We start from the raw sequence: 25,500 nt of genomic DNA on the forward strand, positions 1-25,500 counted from the left end.
AACCTCATTAGAAATTAATGAACAATAATCAAAGCCAGACTTAGAAAAATGAATTGTTTATGAAATATACACTTAGTTCCCAATGTGGTGTGGTTTCATGATGGAAAAATTAAAGCATACGTGTCAAAATCATCTAAATTCAATGTCAAACAATGTAAAACAAATTACTGCAGAAAAATGAGGACATATTATATAGTATAAGCTTTTTTGAAGATACAAATTGTAAGCTTATTGTGTGGCAATCAATCTAATTATTTCAGTTTGTCGCAAGTAATTTGTAGAGCACTGTGCTTGATGTCTGAGGTCTGTTTTTACTAAGAAGTTTAACCTATTCCTAGGAGTATTAACATAGTACCATGCATAAAAAATTGCTAATGAACATATTCTAGGACTAATCCCAGGAGTTCAAAGCAAGATTTAAGTGCTATCTTCTGGGATTATGTGTGGAGGACATCTTTCTAGTTGCCCAAAGAACAGACATCTCCAGCCTCCATCCTGAACCAGATGCCAAGCTGCACCAGTCTTATTCCATGGCTATTTGCCTTTCAGTTCCCTGGTGACAAGTGTACACCCCAAGACAGAAACATTGTCTGGCCTGTTTACCCATGGAGCGTGTTCATTTATTTATAAGTCTGAAACCCGATCTCTTATTCTGGGTGTGTTTCCCTTGTGTTAGGTTTTCCTTTTATTACAGCTCAGCCCATAAATTATTCACTTAGTTTGAAGACAATATTCAGAGACTTTAATGGTTTTAAATTATTTGGCTTATTTGGCTACGGCTGTGTTTAAATATTGAACAGCCAGTTACCAGAAAGAGCATCTCTTTCCTAAGATAGTGGACCATGCTACAAGACACCCTGTGGGCCAATCTCTAATTTTCCTTTAAGCAGCTGCTCCCCACCTATGGGCAGTAGTTAAGCCTGTGAAACATTCCTTATGAAGTGGGAGCCTCCCTAGAGCTTGGCTAGGTCAGGACTTTGAGGCAGCCAAATTCAGAAGCAAGAGAAAGGCCAAGGAATTGAGATCTGGGTTCTAGTCTTGAATGCCATTGGTTCCCTTTGTGACCTTAGGTAAGTCACTTTACCTCTGGGCATTTTTGTTCCTCTGTAAAATGAGATAATTGGACTAGATCATCTTTACTAGTTCTGAAATCCTGACTTAGGTTCTGTAATCAGAGTCCTTATAATCATCTGACACTGTCATTAAAAGGCTTTATATGACCATGAAGTTGTCAATAGATTTTTACACACACTTTATCATTTGATCTTCAAAATAATACAGTGTAGGGGCAGCTAGGTAGCACAGTTAATAGAGCACCAGCCTTGGAATCAGGAGGACCTGAGTTCAAATCCAGCCTCAGACACTTAAAACTTACTAGCTGTGTGATCTTGGCCAAGTCACCAATTGCCCAGCCCTTCCCTCTCCAGAAAAATAAGCAAAAAAAAAAATAATAATAATACAGTGTCTTAGGTATTGTAGTAGTATTTCAATTTACAGGTGGGGAAACTGAGACTCATAGAGGTAGCATGACTTTCCCAGTTCTACCATAGAACTGGAATGAGGCATACAAAGTGTTACTACATCAAGGCAACATTTCTTAGTTCACATCATACATTTGCAGCAGGAAATGGACCTTCAGGGTGATCAAGTTCAATTTTCAACCTGCTGAGTCCACAAGTGTTTATTAACTATCTTCTTTGTGCCTGACACTGAGGATACAAAGAGAGAAATAAAATAGCTCTTTCCTTCAATGAGCTTCCATTCTATTGGGAGAAATAACATGGAAGTGAGCAGCAACATGGCATTATGGTTAGAGAGTAAACCTCAGGATTAGAAAGAGGAGCCTTGCCTCTTCAATTTGTTTTCTATGTGACCCTGGGTAAGACCCTTAACCTCCCACTGTTCCTGGTAACTCTCCACAACAATAATTTGTGCAGAAGGTGCTAAATTGCAGTAGGAGAGGAGTTCCCACTGTGAAAGAAATGATGCTCTGCTCCAAAATAAAACAAAGCATGTACATGTACAAATATATAAGACAAATACAAGGTCATTGGGGAAGGGGAGTGTACTAGCTGTTGGGGGAATCAGGAAAGGCCTTGGGTAATAGGTAGTACCTGGGTGAAACCTTGAAGGAAAGTAGGGATTCTAAGAAGCTGAAATGCGAAGGCAAGCTTGGAGAACAATCTGTGCAAAGACATAGAGACAGGAGGGAGGGATGGGGTTGGGATCATCTTTTAACAGATAAAGAAATTAAGGCCTACAGAACTTAACTTGGCCAAGGTCAAACATGGAAGAAACGCCATAGACAGGATTTGAACCCAGGTCCCCCAATTCCAAACCCAGTGTTCCTTCCCCTCTACCATGCTTCTTTTTCCCAGTGAGAGATGACCCATGTTGGGGCCCCCATATGCTTGCTGTCCTCCCTGGATTCTTCCTTCCTGTCAGGGGAGGACTGATTTGGAAGCAGAGAACACAGCTGCCTTGACATAAATCTTCCCTGACATGTCTCTCAGAAAACTTTGCTTTCCTAAAAGTGTCTGTCTCCTTCAGGCAGTTTGGCATGTGTGCCTGAAATATGCTGAAGTTTTCTCCTTCAATCCTGTCTGTTCTGCCTGGGCAAAGCAGGTTCCCACAAGCCTGTGGCTTTGTTTCTCGAAAAAGGCTCTCCTAGCCAGTGTCAAGCAACTAGGGAGAGGTCATTAGGCCATCCGTCTATGAGCTGGGTGAAGTGTTTGTAGTTCCAAGTTTTTCAAACTAAGCAGTCTGGAAGCATGGTAGCATGGGAGGCGATTTGTTTTTGACAAACCTTAGTTTGCCACTAATCTGGGAAAATTATTTCCTTTCCCTGGATCTTAGTTTCATTGTTAGTAAAAATAGAGCATATATATATATATATATATATATATATATATATATATATATATAAATGTATATACATATGTATATTTTTATAAAGCCTTTTTTTTTTTGCTTTTTGGAAGGTGAAAGGTAGGGCAACTGGGGTTAAGTGACTTGCCCAAGGTCACACGGTTAGTTTTGTGTTAAGTGTATGAGGCCGGATTTGAACCCAGGTCCTCCTGACTCCAGGGCCAGTACTCTATTCACTGCACCACCTAGCATATATATGTGTGTGTATGAGTGTGTGTATGTATATCTATCTATCTATCCGTCTATCTATCTATCTACATATATATGTATACATATATATCTTTTGGAGGGAAAAAAAAATCCTCTTAAAGAATTAGAATTTTAGAACCGAAAGAACATCTATCTGTCTTAGAAGGTTGTTCTTAGGATCAGAGCCTGAAAGGAATTTTAGAGATTATCTAGTCCTAGAATCATAGACTAGCTAAGCTGTAAGAAACCTTACAGGTCTTATACTTCAAACACCTTCTTTACTATGGAAGAAACTAAATCCTATGGGGGTTAAAACAGGGGCAGGGTGCTTTTTCCAAGGTCAATAGGTAAATAGCAAAATCAGGTGTTGAACCCAAGGCATTTGACTCTAAATCTAGTACACTTTTATCTACCCTGTTCCATCTTATTCACTGTATTTGTTTTGTTTGCCTGCTTTCAAAAGGACTATTGGTTTCATCAGTGTTAGAAACTCCCAGTGAGGAAATCCCCAAATGAACAAGCTTGGTATCTACTCTGGTAGGCCTAGAGCATTGCCTGGGGATACTGAATGGTTTAGTGACTTGCATACTAACTGTATGATACTGGGTATCATAGACAGAATTTGAACCCAGATCTTCCTGAGTTTTAGACTCTCTCTTACAACATGGTATGCTGTGTGTGTGTGTGTACACAATAAATACATACATGTATAAATTTATGCAGTGTAATGGATATATGTCTATTATAATATATATTTATTATATATTTATCTAATATATCCATAAACCCATTTTATTTTGTATCCATTATACTTATATTTATTATATGCATTCATATATATCTATAAACTCATTAATATATGTACATATACACATACATGTGTGTATATGCATATATATATAATCTTTAGTAGATTTACAGAAGGGATGTGATTTGATTAAATTCACATAACTATTAGCAATAAAGCTGAGATAAAAACCTAGGTCTTCCTATCTAGTGATCTTTCCATATTTGTGAGATTCCTTTGAAAAAGCAAACAATAAAAGCACTGTACAAATGTGTTCTTATTAGGGAATCAGGAAGATATTCCTAGAATTTCTGTTCTTTCTTCCATTAAAAGAAAAATTCACCTGTACGTGTCTGGCCTCTGTTCCACAAAGATCAATAAACAGGTAGTCCTGAACATGCCGCAGTGAGCAGGGAGCATTAGAGCCTGCTAACACTGTTCCCTTCTGCCATTCCTGCTCACACCCTGTCCTAAGTCCTTAATTGGATTAATAAAGCAGGAAGGAACTTTATAATCTCGTCCAGGCTTCTTATTTAATCAAAAAGAGAATTAAAGCTCTAAGAAAGGAAGTGACTTTGTCAAGGTCATTGACAAAAAACTGGGTCATTGGTAGAGTTAGGGGTGGGGAACCTGTGGCCTCCATGTCCTTAGGGAGGCCTTTTGATTGAGTCCAAGTTTTCTAGAACAAATCCTTTTATGAAGGGATTTGTTCTGTTAAGTGTGGATTTAGTCAAAGGGCCACATGGAAGACCTAGAGGGCCACATGTGGCCTTGAGGCCATAGGTTCCCCACCCCTGCTATATTCAAATCCCAAGTCCTAGCCTAGGGCCTGAATCCTGCTCAGCCTCTAGAATCTTACATCTATGTAGGGCGTTACCAATATCCCTCCAGCCACTGAGCTCATTGGACCTGACCTGACCTACCTAGATCTATATTACCAGATGTCCATTCTTACAGCCTTCAGTGACACCTCTACCCCTCTCCACTCACATATAACACACCTAGACTCATGACTTGTGGTTACTCGGCTCTGGCATTGCCATCAAGCCTTAGGCTAATACCATCTTCCCCCTGGGAGGCATCAGCCTTCATCAGAGTGGTGGAAGATTGGAATTTTTCAGCATATACATTTTTCCATCCCCTCTATCTCCTCCTGGCCAAAGGCCATCTATCAATCCAGAATCCAGGAACTGCATTCTCTTTTCTTTTATACAGTTTCCGTTCAGACAGAGACCTCTGGGGTTAGTGTTGCTTTTGCAGAAAGGGCATCAGTACCACCCACCCCCTGCAAAAAAAAAAAAAAGGCCTCCATTTCTGAATCTTTTAATTTGTACTAATTTTCCTCTGTAATTATGATTAAGTATATGGCATCCATGGAAATGAGATTATATTTTTGGATCATGAACCTTTGTACACTTAAAAAATTATAATCTTTCATCTAATCTCATATTTAGGAAATTTTACTTTGATGCACCATGTTTCATTGTCCAACTAGCGTGTTAGAAATGAGAATGCAACTGGACACTAAGGTTAAATGATGATATCACAGCTTACTAAGTTTGCATTTTACATTCCGATTGAAAATACAAGCCCTTTGCTTCATTAATCCTTTGCAATCCAACCCTCCACATCCCCTCCCTTACCTACCCCCACTGAAATTATCCTTTGGGGACACATCCATATTCTTTTTAACAGCCGCCTGACAGTTCCGCTGATGGAGTTTGTATCCAACTTTGTTACTGGTTAGTGACAACTCACCCTGACGGATCTGTGCCCATAATTATTTTCTCGCAGTTCAATTTAATTAATGCTTAACCTCATCAGGATCTTGCAGCTGGAGAGCTCTCTCTGCAGGAACTGCTAACAGTAAAGGATTTCCTTCTTAGTGAAGAGAGACTCTAAAGGACTTTGCAGAGCCTACGTTGTTTTGCGTGTATGTATGTGCATGTGTGTGCATGTGTGTGTGTATGTGTGTGTTTTAAGTGGGGAAAAAACAATTCATAAATGAATCTCTTTAATTTCTTCCCTCTCCACTCTTGGGCCAAACTAACAGAATTTGAGACTGCATGGAATGATGGGGTCATTAAATCTCATTCTGAACTAAGTGTCTCTAACATCAGACACTCCAGGAGACCCACCAGGAAGATGTATATTTTTTAATATCTTGGCTTATAACGGGGACAATTCAGCTTTATTTTGTATAAGTGTATACTCTATCAATGGTCTCCCTAACTGCTGAATTGAATTCAATAATAAATAGCTGTGGGAGAGAAGAGAAATTAAGAAGTATCAACAGGGGAGGAAAGGGGGGGGGGGTTGGAAATAAGACTTGGGAAGGGATTATTAGAGGGTTGATAATAAGTAGGAAGATTTTGTACTTATACAAACCCTGTTAGCTCAGGATATTTTGCATACTTTCAACTTCAAGTATGCTGATGGGTTATCTGTGTGGCATTTGCTTTACAGCTTGGGAAATAGAGGCTAAGGGAGCTTAAGGAAGGGACAAACATAGCAGCTCCTCCCTTCTTGCATTTTTCTTTCTAAAACATCAGGAGACATTCTGCTAAATGATGCCATCTGTGTGGAAAGTAATATGATGGTACTTAGTCTTAATGATTGCATGAAATATTAATGGTCATTATTTCTATGAGTTGTTATCTGAATTTTTATCCAACAAGATCTCAGAAGCTTTCAAAAGCTCTACCCCACCCCCTTTCAGTGATATACATACTTTTGAGAGAAGGAAGGTGGTGAGGTAGAGGGAGGCATTTAAATATAGAACACAGGAAAGCTATCCCCAAATGCAGACAATTAATCAAGAAACTTGCCACCATTTTCTCCATTTAGAACTCTCCAACTATGAGTCAGAGAGGTGCATTAGAAGCAGCACTGGCCTGGACTAAAAATCAGATGACTTAAGTTTGAATCCAAGCTCTACCTGTGTGACCCTGGGTCAGTCAGTTTATTTCTCTGGGCCTCAGTTTCACCTAGATGATGTACCTTTCTTGCTCTAATTATGGAGTCCCACGATCTGGTTTAGAGAAGATTAGCCAGTGCCATTTTTTTCCTGTACTGTGTTTTATAAGATGAGCTCCTGAATTTCATTACCATAGTGCAATTAAACTTTCTAAAGAAATTGATGGCAAAATGTGGAACCAAAAAGGATAGCAGTGAGTGGACAAGTGAATGAACAAGTAGATAAATGAGTAAACAAATAGCTAAATGAATATATAAATGGAGAGAGACAGAAAGTTGGGGGGAGAGGAAGATGAAGAGGGTGGACTTGCTTTTGGCCCAATCTGAGGGGCCCAGCTTTAAGGGCAATGGGCACAGTGCCTGTGGTTATCCCAGATTACAGCACCAGATTTAGTAGTTCAAGTTTATCCTGAGGGATACTTGTAGAATTGTGGTTCAGTAGAGTATAATGAGAAAGGTTCTGAACCCAGAGTCAGAAGATTTGTTTTTCAATGCCAGACATTCTGTATGCTCCATGTGTGATCCTAAACAAGTCACTTGACCTCTCTGTCTCAGTTTCTCATCAATTACCAAATAGGACATTTTTAGGTTTCTTTGGGGTATAGTGGGAAGTATATATATATATATATATACTTGGGTACAGAAGATGAGTTGCAGACCTAGCTCTGCCATTTTCCAGCTATTAATCAACAAGAATTTATTAAACAGCAGTGCCAGGTACTGTAGTAAGCCCTGGGGCTAAAGAGGAGATTGCAGTCTAATGGAGGAGACAACATGAACATATACTGTTATATACATAATATATACAAAATGAATACAGAGTGGTTTCCGAATAGGTTGTGTTAGCAACTAATAGCATGGGAGATGGAGAGGGGGAGGAAGGTTTCATGAAGAAGGATCCTCTTCAGCTGAATCATGAAGAAAACTAAGGATGGGGGAAGGAGGCGACAGGAAGATGTCCATCACAGGCCTAGGAGACAGCAAGTGCAGATGTGCTGAGCAGTAGAGGCAGTATGACCAGAACCCAGAGTGAGAGAAGTATAAGAAGACCGGAAAGGAGGGAAGAGGCCATCTTGTAAAGAGATTTTAATGTCAAATGGGATTCACTGTAGTTTATTGAATAGGAGGATGACATGCTGAGACTTAAACTTTAGGAAAATTATTTTGGTCTCTGTGTGGAAGCTGGGTTAAAGAGAACAGATACTTGAGGTTTTGCTGCTCAGTCATTTTCAATGCCTTCTGACTTCTTCATGACCTCATTTGGGGTTTTCTTAGCAAAGATACTGGGATGGTTTGCCATTTTCTTCTCTAGCTCATTTTATAGATGAGGAAACTAAGGTAAACATTGTTAAGTGACTTGCCCAGGGTCATACATATTCTTGGCAAAGATATTGAAGCAATATGTCATTTTCTTCTCCAGCTCATTTTACAGATGAGGAAACTACTAAGAGTCTGAGACCAAATTTGGACTCAGAAAGAGGAGTCTCCATGACTCCAGGTCCAGTAGTTGTCTACTGAACCACCCAGCTGCCCTAGACCCTTGAGGAAGGGATATTAATTAAAAGGCTTTTGCAGCAGTCTAGGTGAAATGTGATCAGGGCATGAACTAGGGTGGTGGTTATGTGAGTGTAGAGAAGAGGATGTATAGGAGGGATGTTGTGGAGAGATTTGACAACTGATGGGGTATGAGGGTGCCAATGAGAGTGAGAAGTAGAGGATGACAGACCCAGAGTTTGAGGGGCCCTCAAAAACTATGGAGTTTAGTTTTATAGAAGTGGAAAATGAGGCCCAGAAAAGTGAAATAGATTGGTGAAGTTCACACAGGTAGAACTCTGCATATTAGAGATGAGACAGGAATGTGATTCTTCCTTACCCCAATTCCAGTGTTCTCTATACTGTGTTGCACTGCCTTTGGACTAGAACTTAAAAGACCCGGCCACTATTAAGTCCCTAATGAATTCAGTGATTTTGAGCATTTCAATTCTATCTCATTTCTAGTGCCCTCCTCCTCACCCTCGTTCCATTGGATATACAGTGTTCTCCTGTTTACTCTCCTCTTTCTTCTCAAATTGATTTAAGAAGAGGAACATTTATACCTTCATGATAATTAAGTCAATTGGTCGTTGCTCCAGGGGATTGTTTGTTTTTTGTTTTTGTTTTTGTTTAGCCTAGTCTCTTGTGTAAAAAGAGTCCTTGTGGATTTCTGGAATGCTTATATCATGAAGCAGTCATTAGAATACTGGGCTTAGAGACAAGGGGACCTGAGTTCAAACTCTGCTTCACTCCCTTATGAGTTATGTGACGTGTGGCAAGTCCCTTAATTTCCCTCAGTATTTCCTTCCTCATCTGTAAAATGGGATTAAGAATAGTACTAAATACTACCAGGAGCTGTTCTGAGGGAAAGCTTTGTGAACCTTAAAATGCTATGTAAATGTGAACAAAGACAAAAAGTACTGCAATGCTCTTCTATTATAATTATTATTAATTTTAATTGTTGATGTTGGTAAAGAGGGACCCTTCTAATTCTACTGGAGTATGTAAAGATCAAATAAGATAATATATGTAAAGAGCTTTGCAAAACTTAAAATGCTATATATATGTTAGCTGCTATTATCATGTGGGTGGCCCTTCCCAGAATTTTCTCACCCTGGGATCTACAACTAGTCTGCTTGTTTGGGCTGCTGAGTGTATATGAGAAACCTCATGTCTGGCTTTGCAGTGATTGACTGGGGCAGGGGCTCCCTCAAGCTAGGTAGATAGTATTTCCCCCCCCCCCCCCCAACACCACACATACCCAGCAATGCAAAAGAATAGGATTGGAAGAAGGAGGATTCAGGTTGATCTTTGCTATTAAATGCCTGCATGACTTTGGGCCAGCCAATTAACATCTTTTGACTTCTTTCTTTCTTTCTTTCTTTCTTTCTTTCTTTCTTTCTTTCTTTCTTTTCTTCCTTCCTTCCTTCCTTCCTTCCTTCCTTCCTTCCTTCCTTCCTTCCTTCCTTCCTTCCTTCCTTCCTTTCTTTCTTTCTTTCTTTCTTCATTTCTTTCTCTCTCTTTCTCTCTTCCTTTCTGTAAGCCAAGTCTTTTGCTCAGAAATGAGAGTCCTTAAGGATTTCTGGAAGGATTATGTCATGATGAAGTCCTAGTCCAGAGACAGTGGGATACAGTGTAGATAGAATGCTGGAATCAGAGTAAGAAAGAATCACGTTCCAGCATGAGTGCTAGACTTGGAGGCAAGGGGACCTGAATTTAAACTTCATTTCACTCATTTATGAGTTATGTGATCTTTGGAAAATCATATAAAGTCATATATAAAATGAGAGAACTGGCCTAGATCACTTCTAAGGTTCATTTCAGCTCTAAATCTATTATCGTGTGAATGACATGGCTTAAATTCACTTAACTTTCTAATGTCTACCACCAGAGAAGTATGGTTGTATCTCATATTTACATAATAGCTGAAAAGTTGCAGGTAATTAAACTTTTTGTAAACTGAAAGCTATTTTAAAAGCACTAGGAGAACTGTCAATTTAATAATAATAGCGCTTTATGATTGTAGAGGGCCTTAAATCTTTCAGAGGGCTTTTCTTACGCTGCCTTTGTTGATCCTGATAAAACATCTTTTGAGATAAGTAAGCTAGTTATTATTATTCCCATTTTATAGGTTTAAAAAAGACTCAAAGAAGTTATGAATTGTCTCAAGATTATGCCTATATTTTTAATCTAGTTGACACAGCAATGAACCCTTTATGAAGAGGAAAAAAGTTAACATAAATCACCCTAGCAATTCTCTTTTTAGCAAATGTCTGTGATGTGTGTGTGTTTCTGTGTTTATGTATAGAGTATATTTAAAGGTGAGTTTTTCTTTTAAAAAGACCTCAGCTTACTGGAATTGGACTCAAGGTTAGAAGACCTATGTTTGATAATTTTTCTCTGTGACTAGCTGTGAGCAAGTTCCATTAACTCTAATTCTAGTTTCTTCTTCTTTAGGATGAGTATTAGAATGTTTGCACTAAATACCACACAAAGCTATTGTGAGGGAAAACTTTGTAAGCCTTAAAATGCTATATAAATGTGAATACCAAGAACTAAAAAGTACTGGAATGTTATTCAGTTGTTATTAATTTTAATTGTTGATGTTGTTAAAGAGGGATCCTTCTAATTCTACTGGACTTAGCGTCTCAGGAGAGTGGCATAGGGAATGAAGTATAGAGGAAGTGCCGAGATTTTGTCCATGATTATCATACTTGCCTTCTTACATCTAATTTGGGGGGAAAAAATATGGGCAGGTAACTTGGACAGAAGAAAGGAAACATTCCAGTCTCCATGTGCTAGAGCAGAGTGCTGTTGGAGTAGATTAACAAGGTAATAAATCAACAAGCAGGATGAAAATGATGAGGGAGCAGTGCTCAGGAACATCTGGAGCCACCATGGGAGGTTGAATAGCTGACCTTCCATTGTTTCCTGCCACACAAAAGTGGGGCACGTGACTCTGGAAAGGAGGCTTGGGAGGGGTGACAATTCGGTTCTTTTCAATACATCTCTCACCTCTTTTTTCAAGCTGACTTAATGGTATAGCCTTGGAGATTAGGGTTGGTGTGATATCTGGCTATATTCTGCTGTGCTCCCACCCCTTTTTTCAAAGCTATTTAAAACCCGAACCTTGTACAAGGAAGGAAAAGAAGAACGTAAATAGTAAATTGAATTCCTTCTATTTTACTTGGATCAGTGTTAATTACATTTGGCATTTGGAGAGTTCTTTTCATCTGCAGACTTCACAAAGATGTGGGGTGAGAGATGTGAGGAAAGATAGAAAGAGACATACTGGGAGGATCTGCTTATGGGAAACTGAGGCTCAGGGAGGCTAGGCAGTTTGTCTTCCAAAAATATCCCCTTCCCCTAATAAGATACTTTTAGTAACAGAGCAGAAGTGTATCAATGCTTTTTGGCATTCTCCAAACTTTAGACATAGGGGAATAAAGGAAGAAGAAGAAAGACTATGGTCTTTCAAGTCCCATCTAAGAAAGCCTGTGATTCCTATCCTGTCCCAGTCTCTCATCAACGATGTTCAGTTTGAGCCATGTGTCCTTCCTATGCAAGGGGGGGGGGGGGGGGAAGCTGAGCAAGGTATTCAGGACTTCCAAAGCTAAAATCAAAGGATTTTGTGGAAAGAGGCCTCTAAAAATCTGCAGCCTTTTTCAAAGAGATTTGGTGGTAATTTGTTTCTTTGTTTTAGTGTTTTCCTGAGTAAGGAAAAAAAAAAGAAAAGAAAAAGAAAAGAAAGGGCAAGTCAGGTCTGACTGTCTAAAGGCTTGATTGAGAAAGCTACTTCTTTCCTGGATCTCAGCTTCATCTCTAAAATGGAATGTGGGGGTTGGGGGAGAGAGAGAATTTATTTGAATTCTAAAGATACTTCCAACTTTAATATCTATGATCCTGTCTTTCTACCAGAGAGCATGCTGGCCCATTGTACCCATGACAGAATATGAGAATAGAGTCTGCTTCTTTTCTCTCCAATTGACTGCCCTATCCCATGCTACATTTTACCATTTCCTACTTTAAGAACAGAGTAGCTCAGAGGAGAGAGTAAATGATACAAGATGTGGGGAAGAAGCAGGAGGAATTCTGAAGAATTGTGTGAATTAGGGTTTTAATAGGATGTTGGGAATTTACAAAACCTTAGGAAATCAAAGAATATGAGAGATTGAAGTACTTAGAACTATTCTAGCCCAATACCCTCATTTTACAGACTGGGAAAATGAGGCCAAAAGAGAGGGAACCTGGTATAATAGGAAGAACATGGGACTGAAAGTCAGGATACCTGGGTTCTAGTTCCAGCTCAGCCACTAATTCTCTATGTAACTATGACCAAGTTTCTTCCCTTCTCTGGACTCCAGTTTCCCCAACTATGATAAGAGCTTGGTCTGGAGCAGGAATCCTTACCCGTTTTTGTGTCATAGTCCGCCATTGGAAATTTTGTAAAACCTAGGGATACCTCAAAATGTTTTTTAAATGTTTAAAATAAAATATATAAGATCACAAAGGGAACCAAATATATAGAAATAAAGTTATTTTAAAAATAAATTTACAAAACCCAGTCTTTTCTAGCTCTGACATTTATGTTTTAAAGTCCATTCTAAGGTCCTAACATGCAGCATTCTGAGATCCCTTCTAGTTCTTACATTGTGTGTTCTAAAGTATCTTCAATCCTGACATTCTACGTTCTAAAGTCCCTTTCAGCTCTAACATTTTGTATTTTAATATATCTTTTACTTTGACATTTCATGTTCTTTAGTTCTGTTGTTATCTCCTAAAGATTCTCCCTGACCTGCTGTTCTGTGATTCTTTTAACCTTGGGCCGAAGGAGCTCAGAGTTATATCTTTTGTGACTTTAGGACCCCATCCCTGCCCTTTCAGAGTTGCCCGGTGACTGTCACGCTGTATTTCCCAGTGGGTGGGGTTGGAGGGATTTCCATACCCAGCACTGTTACTGGCGCCACATTCCTGAGTCACATATTTCTCTATCCTATGCAGTTCTGGGTAATCTAAAAATGCAATATCGCTGTCACCAGCTCACAGAAGACATCCAGCCTGAATAATTTAACATGTCACTGCCATCCATCATGGCAGTAGGAGCAGGCGCTGGAACAGAGGCACACAGAAGAGGGTTAGCCAGGCAGCTGACCGAGCAGCTCTGGGAGTTGGGCTGGGCTACCGCCCACATGATTACCAATGGCTCTCAAGGGACAGGGGGTCCACCTGGTAGCTAGGAGGGCATGTTAACACCTTCAGGCCCAGGGGAAGTAGAAGTCATCTATAATGTTTCTACAACACTGTTCTGTTGAGAAGACTGGGCTATTGATGTCCCACATTTGGGGTTTTGTTTTGTTTTTCTTTTTCCATTTATTCACTTAGTAGTAAACCAGACATCAGAAAAATTAGGAAGTCAGCATCATTTCTCTTTGAAGTTTTTTCATTTCTCTTTCTCTACCGTTTAGCTAGTGAGTATTGACCCTTTATGCTAAATGTTCTTATGTTGCTTAGTGATTAACACATAAAATCATAGAACCATAGAGCTGGAAAAAACTGTAGAGGTCATCTATTCATGAAATCATAGATTTAGGGCTCTGAGGGCCTTTGGAAGCCATCTAGTACAACATCCTTATTTTCAAAATGAGAAATCTGAAGTGAAGTGATTTCCCCAAGGTCATATAAACAGTAAATGGCAGGGCTAGCATTTGAATTCACATAGTGACTACAAACCAGCCCTCTTTTCACTGTACCATGCTGCTTCCCAAATCTTCCGTTTTTCAGATTGAGAAAACTGGGACTCAGAGAAGCTAAGGTGCTTGTCAAAGGTAACACAGTAAATTAGGGATAGAGCTATGATAAGAACTTTGCCTCTTAAGTACTGTGGTCTTTTGATTATATCAGATTGCTTCTATGCACACTAACATTTTAGTAACTACAGGGGGTCATTCTGTCTCTGGGAATTTATATTCAAAAAGAAAACAAATGCAAGTGTTCTTTAAGTTCTTTCCAGGAACTCTGAGAATTGTGCTCTTTAGTACCAACATACTCTGCTTAGTTTGAAGATTGAGCCTGCTTAGGAACCTTCTAACACTGCCTACAGTGGTTCCTTGGGAAGCTAGATTATGTATTAATTTACAAAAATTATAGTGCTAGAAGGAACTTCAGAGACCGTATGTATAGTCCATGTACCTTTCCCTTTTAGATATCAGAAAACTTAGATACAGTGAAATTAAGTTACTTGTAGCCTACTTTGAGTGAATGACAGAGCCTTGGTCTCCTCAGGCCAAGTCATTGATTCATTGATTCATCTATCTATTCATTCGATCATTCATTAATCCATTCATGCAAGACGCATATAAGATATACTTCGAGCAAAGCATGGAGCAGTAGCTGATGACATCAAGTGCCTGGAGACACTTTTCCCATCTTTCTAATCAGAGTTCACCTTGGGGATTCAGAGCCTAACCTCTATCTTCTGCTCCTCTCCTCTTTCCCCCTTCTCCCTCCCTCATTCACCCAGGAGGTATAGGTGGTAGTAAGACATGAAGCTGTTTATGTACTCATCTCTGTGCCGTGATCAACCCTTTCATAGTGCTATCATGTTCTAGACATTTGCTATCTTTAGGACTCTAATGGAAATATTCATGGAGCCCAAGGTAATTAATGACCACAATTTAGTGCCCTAAATCATCTACAGGGTATTAAAATGCCAGCAAAGGGTACTTTTTTTTAAACAGAAGTCTGAGTCATCTCTGAGTTCATTATTGGTCCTTATCCTTGTGGATTATGTCTGTCCACACTTTAGAAACAAGCTTCTGCCAGCTCTATGTTGTTGTGAGGTAATCCCCAGGCATCTAGTGATGTATTCACATCTCCCAAGGCTCACTAATCAAGTGAATGTTCCTTTCCCCAAGGGTTCATAGAAGATTCTCCACTGTTGGATTTAAAACCTTGAGTAGGCTTAGGTTTACCAGAAGTATTTACAACTGCATAGGACCTTAGGGATCATTTTGTCTATACTCATCATTTTCTTGATGGGCCCAGAGAAGTGAATTAACTTGCATGGAGCCATGCAATTAATAAAGGGCAGAGCCAGAAGGCAAACCCAAACCCAATGCAAAATCCATATTGCTTTCAGCAGGGCTGACTATATAAATGAATAAAGTTGATAACTTCCTGTGTGGTACACTTTCATTGTTCTTAGGGATTTATTTCTTTGAGTTAATCATTGATGTCTCCACTCCTTATAATAACACATAGTATCATAGATAGAAATTTTGAGGGGACCTCAAAGACTGTCTAGGCTTTCAGCTTACACATGAGTAAACTGAAGCCCAGGCATGGTTAGGTGATTTGCTTAACATTATACAGAGAGTGTCAGAAGTAGGATTTGGGCCCATGTCCAACTTATGTTAGAACCCTCTGCCTCCAGAGGCAATGCTCTTTCCATAGTACCATGCAATCAGATGATAACAACGTCCACCCAAAATAGGAATATTCCTCCAAGGAATTGTAGGGTCAAGAACTGGAAAGGTACTTAGAGATCATCTAATGCTCAGGTCCCTCTTTGTAAGAATGAGGAAATAGTGACCTAAAGGAGCCAGGGGAATGTCATGGAAATCTTCCATGATTTGGAGTCGGGAAACCTGGACCCCAAACACACCTCTACTATTTCCTTTATGACCTTGAACAAGCCACCTACCCTCCCTAATCCTTAGCTTCCTCAACTGGAAAAGTAAAGAGATTGTACAACTTGATCTGTAATGTCTCTTCTATATCCAAATCTCTGATTCTGAGATGGGAACTTATTTGGCCACAGATAGTAACAGAGCAAGTCCTTCAACTCAGATATTCTTATTCCTAGGCCAGTGTAGTTTCTGCTTGGTAGAGGGGAAAGGAATAAGCCTTTTAGTAAGCATTGAAGCACTTCACAAATCTCATTTGATCCTCACACCGGACCTGGGAGGCAGGTGTCATTATTATCTCCATTTTACAGTTGAGGAAACTGAGGCAGATAGCAGTTAAATTGATTTATCTAGGGTCATATAGCTAGCAGGTATGTGAGGTTGTATCTGAACTCAGATCTTCCTGACTCAAGGCCCAGTGCTCAATTGACAGCACCACCTAGCTGCCCCTGGAACTATATGCTAGTACGAGATATAACAATGCATTATACTTCGTGAACTGGATGACAACCTTCCTTCTTCCTCTCTGATGCCTCCTTCCCCACCCTCACCCCCATAGAGCAGCCCATTTTGGCTCCAGAATGCAAGTATTATTGTAGAAGTTCTGAAAACATGGACCAGACCAAGATGTTGACTGAGCTAAATGGGCTCTGAGGTCCCTTCCAGCTCTGAGATTCTGCCATCCTTGTCCATCCACAAACACAGCACCATTCATTCATCTCCTCTGTGATATGCGTTTCTTCACAACTTTATCAATTACTCCCAGTTGTTTCACGCCCACTATCCTCCATCTCCATCTCTTTGGAATAGCTGTCCTCATGTCTGCATTGTTTTCCCTCCTCCTCTCCCCCTATTAGAATCCCTGGTTTCCTTCAAAACACAACTCAGACCTATATTCTATAGGAAACCTTTTCTGAGACCCTGGATGCTTGTGCCTTCTCTCAATAAGTGCTTGTTTCTTTCCTTGCTATGGTTTGTGTGTGTGCGCACTCACATATGTATACACAAAATATGTAGACGTAGACTTACAAAATACACATCTATCTTCCTATCTATATTGTACACACACACAGCAAAAAAGGAAGGGAACAAGTATTTGTGACATATACACACATTTTACACGCACACATACATACTTAAAGTGAAAGAAACAAGCATTTGCTTTATATATGTATATATAGATAAATATGCACATACACACATTTTGTGTGCATATATACATATTTTATGTGTATATATAATGTGAATGTGTATATAATGCATATATTATATAAAAGTGAACAAGGAAATAAGCATTAGTTTTGTACATACACACATACATTTATTATTTTTTTACTTAAAAAATGCTTTATTAACTTCTGATTTACATCATTTGTTTTCACCAGATTTGAGTTGCAAATTTTCTCCCCACTTTTCCTCCACCCACCGCCCCAAAATAGCAATCCCACAGGATATCCCCTCCTCCAATCTGCTCTCTCCCATACCCCTTTCGACTTTTCCAGTGGATCTCTATGCCTCAATGCCTATATATCTTATTTCCCAATTACATGTAAGATGGTTTTAATAATAGTATATATATATATATATGTATACACACACACATATATATGTACATATATATTTGAATATTTGATTTTAAAACTTTCAATTCCAGATTCATTCCCTTCCTTCCCCGTCACCCACTCCCACTGTGAAGACAAGCAGTTCAGTATAGGTTGTACATGTGTGGCTAATGCAAAACAATAACATAGTAGATATATTATAAAAGACTGACTACACTTCTCTCCCTCTCATCCCATCTCCCACCCACTCCACTCTCCACCCTGATCCCTTCCCTTTTCAAAAGTGGGTGTTTCCAACTTCCCTCCCCCCCAGCCTGCCCTCTCTTCCATCATTCCCCCTCTCTTCCCCTTCCCCCCCCCATTCTCCTGGAGGGTGACATACCCTTTTTAGTGTGTATTTCACTCCCTCCTCAAGCTAGATTCAATGGGAATAAGGTTGACCCATTCCCTTTTGCCTTCCTATTCTTCCCCTCCATTGTAACCATTTTCCCTTGCCTCTTCTGTATGAGATAGTTTACCCCAATCTGTCTCTCCCCATCTCCTCTCATTATATTCCTCTCACCTCTTAATTTCACCTTTTAAGTATCATCTCTTCCTGTTAAATTGTTCCTGTGCCCTCTATCTATGTATACCTGTAAACATATATACACACATTCACATATGTATTCATATGACCACATACTCTCATACATATATATATATATATATATATATATTTCTAATCCCTTCAACTACTGAGAAAAGTTTCATAAGTTACAATTATTGTTTTCCCATATAGAAATGTTAATAGTTCAACTTTGATAAGTTCCTTATGATTTCTTTTCCCTGTTTACCTTCTCATGCTTCTCTTGCTTCTTGTATCTGAATGTCAAATTTTCTATTCAACTCTGGTTTTTTCAGCAAGAATGCTTGAAAGTCCTCTATTCCACTGAATGACCATATTTTCCCCTGAAACATGATAATCAGTTTTGCTGGGTAGGTGACTCTTGGTTTTAATCCCAGCTCCTTGACCTCCGGAATATCACATTCCAAGCCCTTCGATCCCTCAGTGTAGAAGCTGCCAGATCCTGGCTTTATCCTGATTGTGTTTCTACAATATTCAAATTGTTTCTTCCTGGCTGCTTGTAATATTCTCTCCTTAATCTGGGTATTCTGGAACCTGGCTATAATATTCCTAGGAGTTTTCTTTTTGGGATCTTTTTCAGGAAGTGATCAGTGGATTCTTTCAACCTCTATTTTGCCCTCTGGTTCTAAAACATCAGGGCAGTTTTCTTTGAGAACTTCCTGGAGGATGATTTCTAGGTTCTTACTTTGGTCATGGCTTTCAGGTAGTCCAATAATTTTAAAATTCTCTCTCCTGGATCTATTTTCCAGGTCAGTGGTTTTTCCCATGAGATATTTCACATTGCCTTCTCTTCTTTCATTTGTTTGGATCTGTGTAACAGCATCTTCATTTCTCATAAAGTCATTAGCTTCCATTTGCTCCAATTTAATGCTGAAGCAATGATTCTCCTCATTGAGCTTTTGAGATTCTTTTTCCATCTGGCAAATTCGGCTTTTTAAGGCGTTCTTCTCCTCATTGCCGTTTTGAGCTTCCTTTGCCATTTCAGTCAGTCTGTTTTTTGAGGTATTATTTTCCTCAGTCAGGCTGTTGACTCTCATTTCATAAATTTCTCATTCCTCTTCCCAATTTTTCCTCCACTTCTCTTATCTGCTTCTTAAGGTCCTCTATGGCCTGTATTTTTCTTTGAAGCTTTTGGTGCAGGAGTTCTGACTTCACTGTTTTCCTCCTGTTCCATGCCTTGCTCCTTCTTGTCCCCAAAATAGGAGTGTAATGTTGGAATCTTCTGTCTGCTTTGTTTCCTTTGCCTGCTCATTTTGCCACTCAATTACTTGACTTTTAGGCTTTTTGCCACAGTAGGACTCGGCCACCAGACAGGGGAGCTTTCGTCCCAAATGCTGGGGTTTTCTCAGCTGCCTGAGGTATTAGATGGGTGCCCTCTCTGAGGTCTCACATTCTCTGGCAAGCTGGACACATACCCCAGGACCTCCACCCTAGACTGCAATCCAGATCCAAGCAGGTTAAAGCAAGAGCGATTACCCCTCAGACTGGTGCTTGGTCCCCCTACACTCTGCAGTCCAGGAGCTGAAGCTGCCATGTGGAGCTGGCTGGCTGTGCCATCGGCTCAGCTGCTTCTCGCCCCGGGGGTAAAAGCCATGCACTCCCACTTACTGGGTCCCAAAGTCCAGACTGCACTGGCCTCTCACCTTGTCCTTCGCATCTATGTGTTGATAAATCTGGAAATGGCCACTGCTGTTGCTGTTCTAGAGTCCCTCTGGCTGAAGGCTGGTCAGGCCCGCCCTTGTGCTGGGCTTGGCTCCCAGAGCCTGTGCTGGATTCCTGCCGGCCGCCAGGCTGTCCTCAGCGGGAGGTTAGCTTCTCTGTGTCATTTTGTGGGTTCTGCAGCTCCAAAGTTTGTTTAGAGTCCCCTTTTTACATGGATTGGGGAAGGTGGAAGCCGGGGCCGCGGGAAGGTCATGCTTCTACTCCGCCATCTTGGCTCTGCCACCCCCACATAAATTTATACATTGTGTTACACATATATGTGTATATATAATTGTGTGAGCATATATAATATGGATGTGTATGTATGTATATACATGTGAATATATATGGCATATAAAGTGAAATGAGAAAAGCATTTGTTTTGTATACATATATACACATTGTGTTACAAATATATATATTTTTATAGATATACAAAATGTATATCCATGCATATATATGCATATGCATACACACATATGTGTGTGATACACACACACTTAGATATATGTTCATGATCCCCCTTCCCTTGTTTAAATATAAGCTACTTAAGGACAAGGACTGTCTGACTATTGTCTTTGTATTTCTAGAGATTAACCTAGACTCTAGGAGTATTTGTAGTTGAATGAGCAATGGATATGGAGTTTATGGATGTGGGCTGGAATCCCAGCTCTGCTTCTTCTTTATCGCGGGACCTTGGGCAAGTCACTTTACCCATCTGGGCCTCAGTTTCATTACTAAAATAAGGTAGTATGACTTGATGGCCTTTAGTAGTCATTTCAGGTATTAACTAGGATTCCATGATCTATAGTCCTATAAGCATTTATTATTTGTTTGATTGATGTTTTCATCCATTCATTGTTTCATTCATGGTTTCTCTGAACTCTGATATTCCAAGATGTTATGATGAATAAGTATTCACTGAGTGCCTCAATGTCACTTTGTCACTACCACCACAATAAACATCTATTAAGTGTCTCCTACACACAAATCACTGGACTAGTTTCAGGGGTAACAAGGATAGTGTGGCCTAATGAATAGAGCGATATACTTGTAGTTAGGAAGGTCAGGAATCAAATCTGATTTTTGATACTTGTGACTATGAGCAAATCACTTAACTTCTCTGAGATACTTGTTTCTTACCTGTAAATTGGAGATACTATTTCATGTTGTTCCTATATCACAGGACTACTTTGAAGTTCAAATTAAAAAAAAATGTGTATAGCAATTTCAGGTTATAGCAATGCATGAGGATATTGAGTTTGGGCTTATAATGAGAGTAAACCTAACCACAGTGAAGATCGTCCATTTGTGGTATGACTGCAAGGTGATGAATGTTTTGGCTGTACCACCTCCTGGACACCTTCTACTAAATCGCAAAATTTGTGGCGAGTACCTACCATCAAAATCACAAATCCTTGAAATATCAAGGTACATTGAGTGCCCACTGTATGGAAGACTTAGAGTTCAGGACCGAAGCAAAAGCAAAGATATCAGGCCGTTTGGACATTGAAGGCGTTTTGGACTTTAAATTCATCTGTAAATGTCATTGGGCTCTATAACACATTCTTCTATTAGCACCTTCATGAAAAGTGGTTTATTGGCTGTTTTCCAATCGGTCAGCTAAATGTAAAGCAGTTCCTCTCAGGAAGGGACTCATAATGAGTGAGTTCTGATGGGCAGGAGAAAGGAATAGATTCTGAAGTGAACCACTCTTGTGAGTGCCTGGAGGATGTCATAGGCCTATAAGGTCCTGAGCTCCCAAACTGTGTGGGGGAAGAATGCTGATCTGAATTACAACCCCCTCTCGCTACTTCCACACTGTCCTCAATTTAAGCTTGGTTGAAATAGCAAGGTATGTCAGAATAAGCACCAGATTTGTCCCTGTCTTCAAGAGACTTGCACTCCATTTTTTATGAAGTAGAATATGTGACTGGTGCCATCAGTAAGATCATGAGACGTACTAAGGGGGACTTCGGGTTTGCAGTGGCAGCAGACAGAGGGAATCAAGGAAGGTTCTGTGGTAGGAGTTGTATGTAGGCCAAGTCCTTAAGGATAGGAAACAGATAAGAAACAGATCCAAGGGAGTGTTATTCCAAGTTTCCAGAATGTCATTAGGAATAAGAGATAGGTTCCAGGGACTCCAAGTAGGCCAGTTTGTTTTGAATTATTAACAGAAATGTAATGGGAAACAAAGTTAAAATGATAGTTTGGACTTAGATTGCAGGTGAAGAGGAAGATGGGCTTTTAATTCTAGGATTAGGAATTTAAACTACTTATTAGTCAATGGGGTGATATTAAAGGATGTTGAATAGGACTTGACTGAATTCACTTAAAATACTTTAAAAATAAATAGACTGTTTATAGCATCTCATCCCTCCCTATGCTAAGCATAATGGTCCCTGCCTTCAAGGAGCTTACCTTTGCTAAGTGTAATGGTCAGATAATGCTCTAGCTTGGGTGAGACATTGGTAAGATTAATAATAATAACAACTCATTGAAATAGTGCTTTATAATTTAGTACTCATTATAATGTAAGTAACTACGTTTACATAGCACTTTTAAAGTTTACAAAGCAATATACATACTTTATCTCATTTGAGCCTTATGAGCCCTGTGAGATAGGTGTTACAGGTATATTATTTCTGTTTTATAGATGAGAAAACTGAGTCTCAGAAAGGTTACATCAGGGTTAGGGAACCTGTGACCTTGAGGCCACACATGGCCCTCTAGGTCCTCAAGTTCGACCCTTTGACTGAATCCAAACTTCACAGAACAAATCCCTGTAGGACCTAGAGGGCCACATGTTGTTCTGGGAAATTTGGGTTCAGTCAAAGGGCCTCACTTGAGAACCTAGAGAGCCACATGTTTTCTGTGAGGTTTGGATTATGTCAGAGGGCTGCACTTGAGGACCTAGAGGACCTCATGTGGGCCTCAAGGCCTCAGGTTCCCTACCCCTGGGTTAAATGATTTGTCCTGCATCCTATCACTACTAAGTGTCAGAGGTGAGATTTGAATCTATATTTTAAAACTGCAGATCCAGCACCCCATCTACTATATCATTTTATTGGCAAAGGTTTTTTTTTCTTTTATTTTGTTTGTTTTTGTCACAACAACCCTATCGAGCAAGTAAAGGTAAAGGTTATTCTACCTATTTTCTATCAATGGAATCTAAGGACCAGTTACATTAAACGATTTGCCCAAGTTCACAAGATAACTTAGTGCTCTTTCTATTATGCCAAACGAGTGCCTTAAGGTTGAAATGGCCAGAGTTCACTTTTCACCCCATGCTCCATTCTTCTGGGCTGGGGTCCCTGCTCATGCCTACAGCTCACTAGCAAAGACACACAGCCCTCCATCTTCCAGAACCCTGGACAGAAGAATAAAAACTGACAAGGCCAGAGGAAGGGGACTGTAACTGCTGTGACTTTTGCCTCTTCTTTTCCTACGCCAAGAATGGTGGTGCTTGCACTATAACCTAGATGAACTAAAGGGTTTTTTTTAAAAAACAGTAAAATATTTTAATGGCAGTTTAAAAAGCCCTGCTGGTCTCCAGAGTCCTCTCCTTTCCTGTCATTTGCAAAAGCTCCAGCAGTTTTGTGCCAACTCTGTCTCATTCAAGAGTCTTACAAACTTTAAAACAGAACTGAATCTGGCCTAGTTTGTGCTTGTCCTGGTGTCTCTGATGCTGACAGAACCTTGGGCTTGGAATTTGGAAGGTCTTTGGAAAAGATAGTGGGAGACACTGAATGCAGAGGCAGAAAAACTGGGGCAGAATCCCATTGCTCATACTTGTCAGTTTCATGATTGTGTTTGAGGCATCTGGCCTCTTAGCCAACATTTATACACTGCCACGCCAAATAAGTATTATACTATCTTGCCTACCTATCTCACTGGGTTGTGTGTAGTGAATATAAAATGAAAAAAAAGAGAGAATATATAGTACTTTGCAAATCTTCTCAAAGGAAAGAAAAAAAGCTTTTTTTTTAACTTATTACAATTTTTTTTTGGCACAGATACTATGCCAAGCACTTTGCAAACATTGTCTTATTTGATTCTCTCAACACTTCTGAGAGGTAGGTGCTATTATGATCCCCATTTTACTTTGAGGAAACTGAAGCAAGCAGGGGTCAGTGACTTACCCAAGGTCACATAGCTATTAATTGTCTGAGACCATTACCAATTTGATGGCTACTGCTACGACCATACTAGTTAGTTATGGTACCTTTAAGGGACCTCTCGTGATGTCCCGTGAGCAATCCCATCTCAGAATAGTCATTCACCTAATATCGTGAAAAAAATAAACACTAGAAAACAGCGACACTTGCTAAGAGACCCAGGGCAGCCAGGTAGAAGAGGGAGGAATGTGACCAAACTGTTCCTCTCCTACCTGGTAGCTCAAAGGAACCTCTTCACTCAAAAATGCTATGGAAAGAAATTGAAAGATGTGCAGGTCGAAATTTTTTGTATGTGCATTCAGTTCCAGTTCAGAAACTCCTAGTCAGCAGGGGGTTTTTTCAGTTCACAGTCAACAAGACATTTTATCCACATAGTAGCAACTTCTGAGTCATTCATGCCCAGGAAACAACTTTCCAAATTTTCAATGTGTTGGGACTAGAAGCAGGCAGAGAGTAACTGGGCAGGCTCTAAGGACTAAAACCAAACATATGTTATAAACTTTCAGGTGTAGAAATCACTTTGTAGAATTTAAAGGTGACAGAAACGTGGGTTACTTTAGTTAGAACAGTCATTGCATATGTACACATGTATATACCATTATAACTTCAACTCATATCTTTTCTGTTGCAGCCTATTGAGCCTGAATGTGGAAGGGGGAAAAAATAAGGACCCAAGACTTGGAGTTAATTAAGGACATGTTAAGCTAGGGTGGAGAGGGAGCATATATTATATTAGGAAAATTAGGATACAGGTGGGACTTGAGGAGAGCAACTCAGTGAGGTCTGTGTTTACCCAGACATCTCATGGATCTTTATTTCTAAGACAAATGAAGAGTAGGAGTCAGCTTATGTTCATGTATACCTTTTATGGGAACTAGTCTGGAGTGTGTGTGTCTGTGTGTGTGTGTGTATGCATGCACATAGTATTAAGTTACTGATTTATGTGAGTATCAATTTTTATTTAAGTTTAATATATATTATTTCTGGTTCAAATTATTCTTAAGAGCATAAACATTAAAAACAAACAGAAAAAAACCCACAAGAAGTTTAGAAGGAGACATGAGTATCAATTTTGTTACTACCTTGTTAAATTTAGTATATGCTTTCAAAAACAAACTATGCATAAGTTCACATACCATCTTCTTTATTTTTCATTTTATGCTGGATTGTTTATTTGTTGATAGCTACATCCATATTCTAAAAGGAAATTTAATTTTAAAAAGTGATATAATGAAAGGAGCCTGGATTTAGAAGCTGAGGATCTCAGTTCAAATCCTAACTTTATTTTGAGTATGACCTTGGAACAAATCACTCTTTAACTCTTTGAGCCTATTTC

At 39.6% G+C, this 25,500-nt stretch overlaps 1 protein-coding gene across 2 annotated transcripts in view; it reads left to right on the forward strand.

Annotated features, from left to right (window-relative positions):
- ASTN2 (astrotactin 2) overlaps window positions 1-25,500 on the forward strand; it is a 1,158,830-nt gene that overhangs the window by 342,192 nt on the left and 791,138 nt on the right. Inside the window, exon 1 of one of the 2 annotated variants that reach the window (XM_069073821.1) lies at window positions 5,592-5,837. The exons of the other annotated variant lie outside the window; for it this stretch is intronic. The gene's annotated coding sequence lies outside the window, so the exon portion shown is untranslated. Of the gene's footprint in view, window positions 1-5,591; window positions 5,838-25,500 lie in introns of those variants that run through there. 2 annotated transcript variants of the gene reach the window in all.

The sequence above is a fragment of the Petaurus breviceps genome, unplaced genomic scaffold, assembly GCF_028583685.1.
Source record: "Petaurus breviceps papuanus isolate PSGF00001 unplaced genomic scaffold, PetGlider_PUasm1.0 90879, whole genome shotgun sequence".
NCBI classification, from domain to species: Eukaryota; Metazoa; Chordata; class Mammalia; order Diprotodontia; family Petauridae; genus Petaurus; species Petaurus breviceps.